Source organism: Eschrichtius robustus, chromosome 7 (assembly GCF_028021215.1).
Source record: "Eschrichtius robustus isolate mEscRob2 chromosome 7, mEscRob2.pri, whole genome shotgun sequence".
NCBI lineage: Eukaryota > Metazoa > Chordata > Mammalia > Artiodactyla > Eschrichtiidae > Eschrichtius > Eschrichtius robustus.
In genome coordinates, this window is record NC_090830.1 from 15,823,899 (window position 1) to 15,835,998 (window position 12,100).

Genomic DNA, 12,100 nt, shown 5'->3' on the forward strand with positions numbered 1-12,100 from the left:
AGGGACCAAGGACCACGGGCCTTAATCCTTCGGAGCCACGTCTTTGTGAGCGTCGAGCGGGATATGGGGCGGAGCGTCTAACGCCTAATGGTCTGGAGTTTCCTTCTTGAACTGGGCTGCAAGGTCGCCCAAGACTCCTCCACCTCCGGGCCCCGAGGCCTCATGTCGCCTGCCTGGGCAGGGGGCAGGGCCATGATGGAGAGGGCTGGCCACCGGCCTGGTGGTAAGACACCAGCACCAGTGAAGCTGAGCCTCAAGAGGCACCCCGTGGCCCCTGCTGCCTTTTATAGCCATACAACCCTGAGTGCATCCCATCACATCTGATCTCAGAAGCTACGCAGGATCGGGCCTGGTTAGTACTTGGATGGGAGACCGCCTGGGAATACCGGGTGCTGTAGGCTTTTTGCCTCCCGCTCCGCCCTCTCCTTTAGTCGCCCGCGGCCGAGGCCGCCGCCTCCGCCCCCGCCGGGCACCGCCGCAGGCCCCACCTCCTCCGGCCCCTCCCAACACAGCGCGCCAGAGGGGGGCGCTCCCCGCCGGCCTGGCCGGCCAGGAGGCCAGAAGGCGACCCTGGAAGGCAGCCGCACCCCAGCCGCTCCCGTGGTGGCTGGCCCGGACCTAGACTCCGCCGCAGGCCGGGGTGCCGTCCGTGCGGCCCGCGAGGCCCCCGACCTGCACTTGGCCGCGCCCACCAGAGCCCTGCCGCGCCGCAGCCAGCTGTCTGCCCGTGTGTCTCTCCGCAGCTCCCTCCGGGAAAAGCCCCCCCCCTCCGCTGTTTCGCCACGGCGGGGGGCGGGAGCGGGAGCGGGGGCGGGGGCCGGGGCCGCTTCCCCGGGCCTACCGGCCACCAGGGGCGGGGTCCTGTGCTCGGCGGGCGGCGTGGGGGCAAGGGTGGCCTTGCTGGGGCTAAGGGGCCGTGCCCACCCAGTGGTGGCTCCCAGTGGCTTCGGGCCAGCTGCTGCCCGGCCGGAGGGCCGGCCCGGCCGTGGCTGGGCTGCGCCTAACTCCGCGTGGGCGGGCAGGGGGGGATGCCCAAGGGACCGCGGCCGCCGGGCCCTGAAGCCTCCGGGGCCACGCCCCTGTGAGCGTCGAGCGGGATCTGCGGCGGGGCGCCAAGCGCCGACGAGGCCTGGAGCGTCCCGCCCGCCCTGGGCTGCGAGGTCGCCCACCACTACGCCACCCCCGGGTCCCCGAGGCCTCCTGTCGCCTGCCTGGACGGGCGGCAGGGCCCTGCCGGAGAGGGCTGGCCGCCGGCATGGCGGTAAGGCGCAAGCGCCAGCGAAGCTGCGCCTCAAGAGGCACCCCGCGGGCCTTTCCGGCGTCTACGGCCATACCACCCTGAACGCGCCCGGTCTCGTCTGATCTCGGAAGCTAAGCAGGGTCGGGCCTGGTTAGTACTTGGATGGGAGACCGCCTGGGAATACCGGGTGCTGTAGGCTTTTTGCCTCCCGCTCCGCCCTCTCCTTTAGTCGCCCGCCGCCTCCGCCCCCGCCGCCGGGCACCGCTGCAGGCCCCACCTACCTCCGACCCCTCCCACCACAGCGCGCCAGAGGGGGCGCTCTCCGCCTGCCTGGCCGGCCAGGCGGCCAGAAGGCGGCCCTGGAAGGCAGCCGCATCCCAGCCGCTCCCGGGGTGGCTGGCCTGGACCCAGACTCCGCCTCAGGCCCGGGTGCCGGCCGTGCGGCCCGCGAGCCCCCTTGACCTGCACCTGGCCGCCCCCACTAGCGCCCAGCCCCGGCGCAGCCACCTATCTGCCGGTGTGTCTCTCCACAGCTCCCTCCGGAAAAAGCCCCCGCCCCCCGCCGCCGTTTCGCCACGGCCGGGGGCGGGAGCGGGGGCGGGGGCCGGGGCCGGTTCTCCGGGCCGGCCGGCCACAAGGCGCCGGGTCCTGTGCTCGGCGGGTGGCGTGGGGGGCAAGGGTGGCCTTGCTGGGGCTAAGGGGCCGTGGTGACTCAATGGTGGCTCCCAGTGGGTTCAGGGCCGACTGCCGTCGGGCAGGCGGGCCGGCCCGGGCTGCGGCTGGGCTGCGCCTAGCGCCGCGTGGGCGGGCAGCGGGGAGGCCCAAGGGACCGCGGGCCCCGGGCCCTGAAGCCTCCGGGGCCACGTCCCCGTGAGCGACGTGCGGGACCTGGGGCGGGGCGCCAAGCGCCGAACGGTTTGGTGGGTCCCGCCCGCCCTGGGCTGGGAGGTCGCCAACCCCTCCTCCACCCCCCCGCCCCGGTACCCGAGGCCGCCGTTCCCCTGCCTGGGCGGGCGGCGGGGCCCTGCCGGGGCGGGCTGGCCGCCGGGCGGGCAGTAAGGCGCAAGCGCCAGCCAAGCTGGGCCTCAAGAGGCCCTCCGCGGGCCCCTCTTGCGTCTACGGCCATACCACCCTGAACGCGCCCGATCTCGTCTGATCTCGGAAGCTAAGCAGGGTCGGGCCTGGTTAGTACTTGGATGGGAGACCGCCTGGGAATACCGGGTGCTGTAGGCTTTTTGCCTCCCGCTCCGTCCTCTCCTTTAGTCGCCCGCCGCCTCCGCCCCCGCCGCCGGGCACCGCTGCAGGCCCCACCTACCTCCGACCCCTCCCACCACAGCGCGCCAGAGGGGGCGCTCTCCGCCTGCCTGGCCGGCCAGGCGGCCAGAAGGCGGCCCTGGAAGGCAGCCGCATCCCAGCCGCTCCCGGGGTGGCTGGCCTGGACCCAGACTCCGCCTCAGGCCCGGGTGCCGGCCGTGCGGCCCGCGAGCCCCCTTGACCTGCACCTGGCCGCCCCCACTAGCGCCCAGCCCCGGCGCAGCCACCTATCTGCCGGTGTGTCTCTCCACAGCTCCCTCCGGAAAAAGCCCCCGCCCCCCGCCGCCGTTTCGCCACGGCCGGGGGCGGGAGCGGGGGCGGGGACCGGGGCCGGTTCTCCGGGCCGGCCGGCCACAAGGCGCCGGGTCCTGTGCTCGGCGGGTGGCGTGGGGGGCAAGGGTGGCCTTGCTGGGGCTAAGGGGCCGTGGTGACTCAATGGTGGCTCCCAGTGGGTTCAGGGCCGACTGCCGTCGGGCAGGCGGGCCGGCCCGGGCTGCGGCTGGGCTGCGCCTAGCGCCGCGTGGGCGGGCAGCGGGGAGGCCCAAGGGACCGCGGGCCCCGGGCCCTGAAGCCTCCGGGGCCACGTCCCCGTGAGCGACGTGCGGGACCTGGGGCGGGGCGCCAAGCGCCGAACGGTTTGGTGGGTCCCGCCCGCCCTGGGCTGGGAGGTCGCCAACCCCTCCTCCACCCCCCCGCCCAGGTACCCGAGGCCGCCGTTCCCCTGCCTGGGCGGGCGGCGGGGCCCTGCCGGGGCGGGCTGGCCGCCGGGCGGGCAGTAAGGCGCAAGCGCCAGCCAAGCTGGGCCTCAAGAGGCCCTCCGCGGGCCCCTCTTGCGTCTACGGCCATACCACCCTGAACGCGCCCGATCTCGTCTGATCTCGGAAGCTAAGCAGGGTCGGGCCTGGTTAGTACTTGGATGGGAGACCGCCTGGGAATACCGGGTGCTGTAGGCTTTTTGCCTCCCGCTCCGCCCTCTCCTTTAGTCGCCCGCCGCCTCCGCCCCCGCCGCCGGGCACCGCTGCAGGCCCCACCTACCTCCGACCCCTCCCACCACAGCGCGCCAGAGGGGGCGCTCTCCGCCTGCCTGGCCGGCCAGGCGGCCAGAAGGCGGCCCTGGAAGGCAGCCGCATCCCAGCCGCTCCCGGGGTGGCTGGCCTGGACCCAGACTCCGCCTCAGGCCCGGGTGCCGGCCGTGCGGCCCGCGAGCCCCCTTGACCTGCACCTGGCCGCCCCCACTAGCGCCCAGCCCCGGCGCAGCCACCTGTCTGCCGGTGTGTCTCTCCACAGCTCCCTCCGGAAAAAGCCCCCGCCCCCGGCCGCCGTTTCGCCACGGCCGGGGGCGGGAGCGGGGGCGGGGGCCGGGGCCGGTTCTCCGGGCCGGCCGGCCACAAGGCGCCGGGTCCTGTGCTCGGCGGGTGGCGTGGGGGGCAAGGGTGGCCTTGCTGGGGCTAAGGGGCCGTGGTGACTCAATGGTGGCTCCCAGTGGGTTCAGGGCCGACTGCCGTCGGGCAGGCGGGCCGGCCCGGGCTGCGGCTGGGCTGCGCCTAGCGCCGCGTGGGCGGGCAGCGGGGAGGCCCAAGGGACCGCGGGCCCCGGGCCCTGAAGCCTCCGGGGCCACGTCCCCGTGAGCGACGTGCGGGACCTGGGGCGGGGCGCCAAGCGCCGAACGGTTTGGTGGGTCCCGCCCGCCCTGGGCTGGGAGGTCGCCAACCCCTCCGCCACCCCCCCCGCCCCGGTACCCGAGGCCGCCGTTCCCCTGCCTGGGCGGGCGGCGGGGCCCTGCCGGGGCGGGCTGGCCGCCGGGCGGGCAGTAAGGCGCAAGCGCCAGCCAAGCTGGGCCTCAAGAGGCCCTCCGCGGGCCCCTCTTGCGTCTACGGCCATACCACCCTGAACGCGCCCGATCTCGGAAGCTAAGCAGGGTCGGGCCTGGTTAGTACTTGGATGGGAGACCGCCTGGGAATACCGGGTGCTGTAGGCTTTTTGCCTCCCGCTCCGCCCTCTCCTTTAGTCGCCCGCCGCCTCCGCCCCCGCCGCCGGGCACCGCTGCAGGCCCCACCTACCTCCGACCCCTCCCACCACAGCGCGCCAGAGGGGGCGCTCTCCGCCTGCCTGGCCGGCCAGGCGGCCAGAAGGCGGCCCTGGAAGGCAGCCGCATCCCAGCCGCTCCCGGGGTGGCTGGCCTGGACCCAGACTCCGCCTCAGGCCCGGGTGCCGGCCGTGCGGCCCGCGAGCCCCCTTGACCTGCACCTGGCCGCCCCCACTAGCGCCCAGCCCCGGCGCAGCCACCTGTCTGCCGGTGTGTCTCTCCACAGCTCCCTCCGGAAAAAGCCCCCGCCCCCGGCCGCCGTTTCGCCACGGCCGGGGGCGGGAGCGGGGGCGGGGGCCGGGGCCGGATCTCCGGGCCGGCCGGCCACAAGGCGCCGGGTCCTGTGCTCGGCGGGTGGCGTGGGGGGCAAGGGTGGCCTTGCTGGGGCTAAGGGGCCGTGGTGACTCAATGGTGGCTCCCAGTGGGTTCAGGGCCGACTGCCGTCGGGCAGGCGGGCCGGCCCGGGCTGCGGCTGGGCTGCGCCTAGCGCCGCGTGGGCGGGCAGCGGGGAGGCCCAAGGGACCGCGGGCCCCGGGCCCTGAAGCCTCCGGGGCCACGTCCCCGTGAGCGACGTGCGGGACCTGGGGCGGGGCGCCAAGCGCCGAACGGTTTGGTGGGTCCCGCCCGCCCTGGGCTGGGAGGTCGCCAACCCCTCCGCCACCCCCCCCGCCCCGGTACCCGAGGCCGCCGTTCCCCTGCCTGGGCGGGCGGCGGGGCCCTGCCGGGGCGGGCTGGCCGCCGGGCGGGCAGTAAGGCGCAAGCGCCAGCCAAGCTGGGCCTCAAGAGGCCCTCCGCGGGCCCCTCTTGCGTCTACGGCCATACCACCCTGAACGCGCCCGATCTCGGAAGCTAAGCAGGGTCGGGCCTGGTTAGTACTTGGATGGGAGACCGCCTGGGAATACCGGGTGCTGTAGGCTTTTTGCCTCCCGCTCCGCCCTCTCCTTTAGTCGCCCGCCGCCTCCGCCCCCGCCGCCGGGCACCGCTGCAGGCCCCACCTACCTCCGACCCCTCCCACCACAGCGCGCCAGAGGGGGCGCTCTCCGCCTGCCTGGCCGGCCAGGCGGCCAGAAGGCGGCCCTGGAAGGCAGCCGCATCCCAGCCGCTCCCGGGGTGGCTGGCCTGGACCCAGACTCCGCCTCAGGCCCGGGTGCCGGCCGTGCGGCCCGCGAGCCCCCTTGACCTGCACCTGGCCGCCCCCACTAGCGCCCAGCCCCGGCGCAGCCACCTGTCTGCCGGTGTGTCTCTCCACAGCTCCCTCCGGAAAAAGCCCCCGCCCCCGGCCGCCGTTTCGCCACGGCCGGGGGCGGGAGCGGGGGCGGGGGCCGGGGCCGGGGCCGGTTCTCCGGGCCGGCCGGCCACAAGGCGCCGGGTCCTGTGCTCGGCGGGTGGCGTGGGGGGCAAGGGTGGCCTTGCTGGGGCTAAGGGGCCGTGGTGACTCAATGGTGGCTCCCAGTGGGTTCAGGGCCGACTGCCGTCGGGCAGGCGGGCCGGCCCGGGCTGCGGCTGGGCTGCGCCTAGCGCCGCGTGGGCGGGCAGCGGGGAGGCCCAAGGGACCGCGGGCCCCGGGCCCTGAAGCCTCCGGGGCCACGTCCCCGTGAGCGACGTGCGGGACCTGGGGCGGGGCGCCAAGCGCCGAACGGTTTGGTGGGTCCCGCCCGCCCTGGGCTGGGAGGTCGCCAACCCCTCCGCCACCCCCCCGCCCCGGTACCCGAGGCCGCCGTTCCCCTGCCTGGGCGGGCGGCGGGGCCCTGCCGGGGCGGGCTGGCCGCCGGGCGGGCAGTAAGGCGCAAGCGCCAGCCAAGCTGGGCCTCAAGAGGCCCTCCGCGGGCCCCTCTTGCGTCTACGGCCATACCACCCTGAACGCGCCCGATCTCGGAAGCTAAGCAGGGTCGGGCCTGGTTAGTACTTGGATGGGAGACCGCCTGGGAATACCGGGTGCTGTAGGCTTTTTGCCTCCCGCTCCGCCCTCTCCTTTAGTCGCCCGCCGCCTCCGCCCCCGCCGCCGGGCACCGCTGCAGGCCCCACCTACCTCCGACCCCTCCCACCACAGCGCGCCAGAGGGGGCGCTCTCCGCCTGCCTGGCCGGCCAGGCGGCCAGAAGGCGGCCCTGGAAGGCAGCCGCATCCCAGCCGCTCCCGGGGTGGCTGGCCTGGACCCAGACTCCGCCTCAGGCCCGGGTGCCGGCCGTGCGGCCCGCGAGCCCCCTTGACCTGCACCTGGCCGCCCCCACTAGCGCCCAGCCCCGGCGCAGCCACCTGTCTGCCGGTGTGTCTCTCCACAGCTCCCTCCGGAAAAAGCCCCCGCCCCCGGCCGCCGTTTCGCCACGGCCGGGGGCGGGAGCGGGGGCGGGGGCCGGGGCCGGTTCTCCGGGCCGGCCGGCCACAAGGCGCCGGGTCCTGTGCTCGGCGGGTGGCGTGGGGGGCAAGGGTGGCCTTGCTGGGGCTAAGGGGCCGTGGTGACTCAATGGTGGCTCCCAGTGGGTTCAGGGCCGACTGCCGTCGGGCAGGCGGGCCGGCCCGGGCTGCGGCTGGGCTGCGCCTAGCGCCGCGTGGGCGGGCAGCGGGGAGGCCCAAGGGACCGCGGGCCCCGGGCCCTGAAGCCTCCGGGGCCACGTCCCCGTGAGCGACGTGCGGGACCTGGGGCGGGGCGCCAAGCGCCGAACGGTTTGGTGGGTCCCGCCCGCCCTGGGCTGGGAGGTCGCCAACCCCTCCGCCACCCCCCCCGCCCCGGTACCCGAGGCCGCCGTTCCCCTGCCTGGGCGGGCGGCGGGGCCCTGCCGGGGCGGGCTGGCCGCCGGGCGGGCAGTAAGGCGCAAGCGCCAGCCAAGCTGGGCCTCAAGAGGCCCTCCGCGGGCCCCTCTTGCGTCTACGGCCATACCACCCTGAACGCGCCCGATCTCGTCTGATCTCGGAAGCTAAGCAGGGTCGGGCCTGGTTAGTACTTGGATGGGAGACCGCCTGGGAATACCGGGTGCTGTAGGCTTTTTGCCTCCCGCTCCGCCCTCTCCTTTAGTCGCCCGCCGCCTCCGCCCCCGCCGCCGGGCACCGCTGCAGGCCCCACCTACCTCCGACCCCTCCCACCACAGCGCGCCAGAGGGGGCGCTCTCCGCCTGCCTGGCCGGCCAGGCGGCCAGAAGGCGGCCCTGGAAGGCAGCCGCATCCCAGCCGCTCCCGGGGTGGCTGGCCTGGACCCAGACTCCGCCTCAGGCCCGGGTGCCGGCCGTGCGGCCCGCGAGCCCCCTTGACCTGCACCTGGCCGCCCCCACTAGCGCCCAGCCCCGGCGCAGCCACCTGTCTGCCGGTGTGTCTCTCCACAGCTCCCTCCGGAAAAAGCCCCCGCCCCCGGCCGCCGTTTCGCCACGGCCGGGGGCGGGAGCGGGGGCGGGGGCCGGGGCCGGGGCCGGTTCTCCGGGCCGGCCGGCCACAAGGCGCCGGGTCCTGTGCTCGGCGGGTGGCGTGGGGGGCAAGGGTGGCCTTGCTGGGGCTAAGGGGCCGTGGTGACTCAATGGTGGCTCCCAGTGGGTTCAGGGCCGACTGCCGTCGGGCAGGCGGGCCGGCCCGGGCTGCGGCTGGGCTGCGCCTAGCGCCGCGTGGGCGGGCAGCGGGGAGGCCCAAGGGACCGCGGGCCCCGGGCCCTGAAGCCTCCGGGGCCACGTCCCCGTGAGCGACGTGCGGGACCTGGGGCGGGGCGCCAAGCGCCGAACGGTTTGGTGGGTCCCGCCCGCCCTGGGCTGGGAGGTCGCCAACCCCTCCGCCACCCCCCCCCGCCCCGGTACCCGAGGCCGCCGTTCCCCTGCCTGGGCGGGCGGCGGGGCCCTGCCGGGGCGGGCTGGCCGCCGGGCGGGCAGTAAGGCGCAAGCGCCAGCCAAGCTGGGCCTCAAGAGGCCCTCCGCGGGCCCCTCTTGCGTCTACGGCCATACCACCCTGAACGCGCCCGATCTCGTCTGATCTCGGAAGCTAAGCAGGGTCGGGCCTGGTTAGTACTTGGATGGGAGACCGCCTGGGAATACCGGGTGCTGTAGGCTTTTTGCCTCCCGCTCCGCCCTCTCCTTTAGTCGCCCGCCGCCTCCGCCCCCGCCGCCGGGCACCGCTGCAGGCCCCACCTACCTCCGTCCCCTCCCACCACAGCGCGCCAGAGGGGGCGCTCTCCGCCTGCCTGGCCGGCCAGGCGGCCAGAAGGCGGCCCTGGAAGGCAGCCGCATCCCAGCCGCTCCCGGGGTGGCTGGCCTGGACCCAGACTCCGCCTCAGGCCCGGGTGCCGGCCGTGCGGCCCGCGAGCCCCCTTGACCTGCACCTGGCCGCCCCCACTAGCGCCCAGCCCCGGCGCAGCCACCTGTCTGCCGGTGTGTCTCTCCACAGCTCCCTCCGGAAAAAGCCCCCGCCCCCGGCCGCCGTTTCGCCACGGCCGGGGGCGGGAGCGGGGGCGGGGGCCGGGGCCGGGGCCGGTTCTCCGGGCCGGCCGGCCACAAGGCGCCGGGTCCTGTGCTCGGCGGGTGGCGTGGGGGGCAAGGGTGGCCTTGCTGGGGCTAAGGGGCCGTGGTGACTCAATGGTGGCTCCCAGTGGGTTCAGGGCCGACTGCCGTCGGGCAGGCGGGCCGGCCCGGGCTGCGGCTGGGCTGCGCCTAGCGCCGCGTGGGCGGGCAGCGGGGAGGCCCAAGGGACCGCGGGCCCCGGGCCCTGAAGCCTCCGGGGCCACGTCCCCGTGAGCGACGTGCGGGACCTGGGGCGGGGCGCCAAGCGCCGAACGGTTTGGTGGGTCCCGCCCGCCCTGGGCTGGGAGGTCGCCAACCCCTCCGCCACCCCCCCCGCCCCGGTACCCGAGGCCGCCGTTCCCCTGCCTGGGCGGGCGGCGGGGCCCTGCCGGGGCGGGCTGGCCGCCGGGCGGGCAGTAAGGCGCAAGCGCCAGCCAAGCTGGGCCTCAAGAGGCCCTCCGCGGGCCCCTCTTGCGTCTACGGCCATACCACCCTGAACGCGCCCGATCTCGTCTGATCTCGGAAGCTAAGCAGGGTCGGGCCTGGTTAGTACTTGGATGGGAGACCGCCTGGGAATACCGGGTGCTGTAGGCTTTTTGCCTCCCGCTCCGCCCTCTCCTTTAGTCGCCCGCCGCCTCCGCCCCCGCCGCCGGGCACCGCTGCAGGCCCCACCTACCTCCGACCCCTCCCACCACAGCGCGCCAGAGGGGGCGCTCTCCGCCTGCCTGGCCGGCCAGGCGGCCAGAAGGCGGCCCTGGAAGGCAGCCGCATCCCAGCCGCTCCCGGGGTGGCTGGCCTGGACCCAGACTCCGCCTCAGGCCCGGGTGCCGGCCGTGCGGCCCGCGAGCCCCCTTGACCTGCACCTGGCCGCCCCCACTAGCGCCCAGCCCCGGCGCAGCCACCTGTCTGCCGGTGTGTCTCTCCACAGCTCCCTCCGGAAAAAGCCCCCGCCCCCCGCCGCCGTTTCGCCACGGCCGGGGGCGGGAGCGGGGGCGGGGGCCGGGGCCGGTTCTCCGGGCCGGCCGGCCACAAGGCGCCGGGTCCTGTGCTCGGCGGGTGGCGTGGGGGGCAAGGGTGGCCTTGCTGGGGCTAAGGGGCCGTGGTGACTCAATGGTGGCTCCCAGTGGGTTCAGGGCCGACTGCCGTCGGGCAGGCGGGCCGGCCCGGGCTGCGGCTGGGCTGCGCCTAGCGCCGCGTGGGCGGGCAGCGGGGAGGCCCAAGGGACCGCGGGCCCCGGGCCCTGAAGCCTCCGGGGCCACGTCCCCGTGAGCGACGTGCGGGACCTGGGGCGGGGCGCCAAGCGCCGAACGGTTTGGTGGGTCCCGCCCGCCCTGGGCTGGGAGGTCGCCAACCCCTCCGCCACCCCCCCGCCCCGGTACCCGAGGCCGCCGTTCCCCTGCCTGGGTGGGCGGCGGGGCCCTGCCGGGGCGGGCTGGCCGCCGGGCGGGCAGTAAGGCGCAAGCGCCAGCCAAGCTGGGCCTCAAGAGGCCCTCCGCGGGCCCCTCTTGCGTCTACGGCCATACCACCCTGAACGCGCCCGATCTCGGAAGCTAAGCAGGGTCGGGCCTGGTTAGTACTTGGATGGGAGACCGCCTGGGAATACCGGGTGCTGTAGGCTTTTTGCCTCCCGCTCCGCCCTCTCCTTTAGTCGCCCGCCGCCTCCGCCCCCGCCGCCGGGCACCGCTGCAGGCCCCACCTACCTCCGACCCCTCCCACCACAGCGCGCCAGAGGGGGCGCTCTCCGCCTGCCTGGCCGGCCAGGCGGCCAGAAGGCGGCCCTGGAAGGCAGCCGCATCCCAGCCGCTCCCGGGGTGGCTGGCCTGGACCCAGACTCCGCCTCAGGCCCGGGTGCCGGCCGTGCGGCCCGCGAGCCCCCTTGACCTGCACCTGGCCGCCCCCACTAGCGCCCAGCCCCGGCGCAGCCACCTGTCTGCCGGTGTGTCTCTCCACAGCTCCCTCCGGAAAAAGCCCCCGCCCCCCGCCGCCGTTTCGCCACGGCCGGGGGCGGGAGCGGGGGCGGGGGCCGGGGCCGGTTCTCCGGGCCGGCCGGCCACAAGGCGCCGGGTCCTGTGCTCGGCGGGTGGCGTGGGGGGCAAGGGTGGCCTTGCTGGGGCTAAGGGGCCGTGGTGACTCAATGGTGGCTCCCAGTGGGTTCAGGGCCGACTGCCGTCGGGCAGGCGGGCCGGCCCGGGCTGCGGCTGGGCTGCGCCTAGCGCCGCGTGGGCGGGCAGCGGGGAGGCCCAAGGGACCGCGGGCCCCGGGCCCTGAAGCCTCCGGGGCCACGTCCCCGTGAGCGACGTGCGGGACCTGGGGCGGGGCGCCAAGCGCCGAACGGTTTGGTGGGTCCCGCCCGCCCTGGGCTGGGAGGTCGCCAACCCCTCCGCCACCCCCCCCGCCCCGGTACCCGAGGCCGCCGTTCCCCTGCCTGGGCGGGCGGCGGGGCCCTGCCGGGGCGGGCTGGCCGCCGGGCGGGCAGTAAGGCGCAAGCGCCAGCCAAGCTGGGCCTCAAGAGGCCCTCCGCGGGCCCCTCTTGCGTCTACGGCCATACCACCCTGAACGCGCCCGATCTCGGAAGCTAAGCAGGGTCGGGCCTGGTTAGTACTTGGATGGGAGACCGCCTGGGAATACCGGGTGCTGTAGGCTTTTTGCCTCCCGCTCCGCCCTCTCCTTTAGTCGCCCGCCGCCTCCGCCCCCGCCGCCGGGCACCGCTGCAGGCCCCACCTACCTCCGACCCCTCCCACCACAGCGCGCCAGAGGGGGCGCTCTCTGCCTGCCTGGCCGGCCAGGCGGCCAGAAGGCGGCCCTGGAAGGCAGCCGCATCCCAGCCGCTCCCGGGGTGGCTGGCCTGGACCCAGACTCCGCCTCAGGCCCGGGTGCCGGCCGTGCGGCCCGCGAGCCCCCTTGACCTGCACCTGGCCGCCCCCACTAGCGCCCAGCCCCGGCGCAGCCACCTGTCTGCCGGTGTGTCTCTCCACAGCTCCCTCCGGAA

The 12,100-nt window shown here is 76.1% G+C and overlaps 6 non-coding genes and 6 pseudogenes across 6 annotated transcripts; all 12 read left to right on the forward strand.

Annotated features, from left to right (window-relative positions):
- The first annotated feature begins 282 nt into the window (after positions 1-282).
- Positions 283-401, forward strand: LOC137767886 (5S ribosomal RNA; annotated as a pseudogene).
- A 919-nt stretch (positions 402-1,320) lies between these two features.
- LOC137767855 (5S ribosomal RNA) lies at positions 1,321-1,439 on the forward strand. The gene has a single exon (XR_011074577.1). It is a non-coding gene; the product is annotated as a 5S ribosomal RNA (ribosomal RNA).
- Positions 1,440-2,354: 915 nt separating this feature from the next.
- On the forward strand, positions 2,355-2,473 carry LOC137767850 (5S ribosomal RNA). The gene has a single exon (XR_011074572.1). It is a non-coding gene; the product is annotated as a 5S ribosomal RNA (ribosomal RNA).
- A 915-nt stretch (positions 2,474-3,388) lies between these two features.
- LOC137767945 (5S ribosomal RNA) lies at positions 3,389-3,507 on the forward strand. Its single transcript, XR_011074631.1, has one exon. It is a non-coding gene; the product is annotated as a 5S ribosomal RNA (ribosomal RNA).
- Positions 3,508-4,423: 916 nt separating this feature from the next.
- LOC137767859 (5S ribosomal RNA) lies at positions 4,424-4,532 on the forward strand (annotated as a pseudogene).
- A 916-nt stretch (positions 4,533-5,448) lies between these two features.
- Positions 5,449-5,557, forward strand: LOC137767860 (5S ribosomal RNA; annotated as a pseudogene).
- A 921-nt stretch (positions 5,558-6,478) lies between these two features.
- On the forward strand, positions 6,479-6,587 carry LOC137767861 (5S ribosomal RNA; annotated as a pseudogene).
- Positions 6,588-7,503: 916 nt separating this feature from the next.
- On the forward strand, positions 7,504-7,622 carry LOC137767956 (5S ribosomal RNA). The gene has a single exon (XR_011074642.1). It is a non-coding gene; the product is annotated as a 5S ribosomal RNA (ribosomal RNA).
- A 923-nt stretch (positions 7,623-8,545) lies between these two features.
- Positions 8,546-8,664, forward strand: LOC137767967 (5S ribosomal RNA). Its single transcript, XR_011074653.1, has one exon. It is a non-coding gene; the product is annotated as a 5S ribosomal RNA (ribosomal RNA).
- A 922-nt stretch (positions 8,665-9,586) lies between these two features.
- LOC137767978 (5S ribosomal RNA) lies at positions 9,587-9,705 on the forward strand. Its single transcript, XR_011074664.1, has one exon. It is a non-coding gene; the product is annotated as a 5S ribosomal RNA (ribosomal RNA).
- Positions 9,706-10,620: 915 nt separating this feature from the next.
- Positions 10,621-10,729, forward strand: LOC137767862 (5S ribosomal RNA; annotated as a pseudogene).
- Positions 10,730-11,645: 916 nt separating this feature from the next.
- LOC137767863 (5S ribosomal RNA) lies at positions 11,646-11,754 on the forward strand (annotated as a pseudogene).
- Positions 11,755-12,100: the final 346 nt, after the last annotated feature.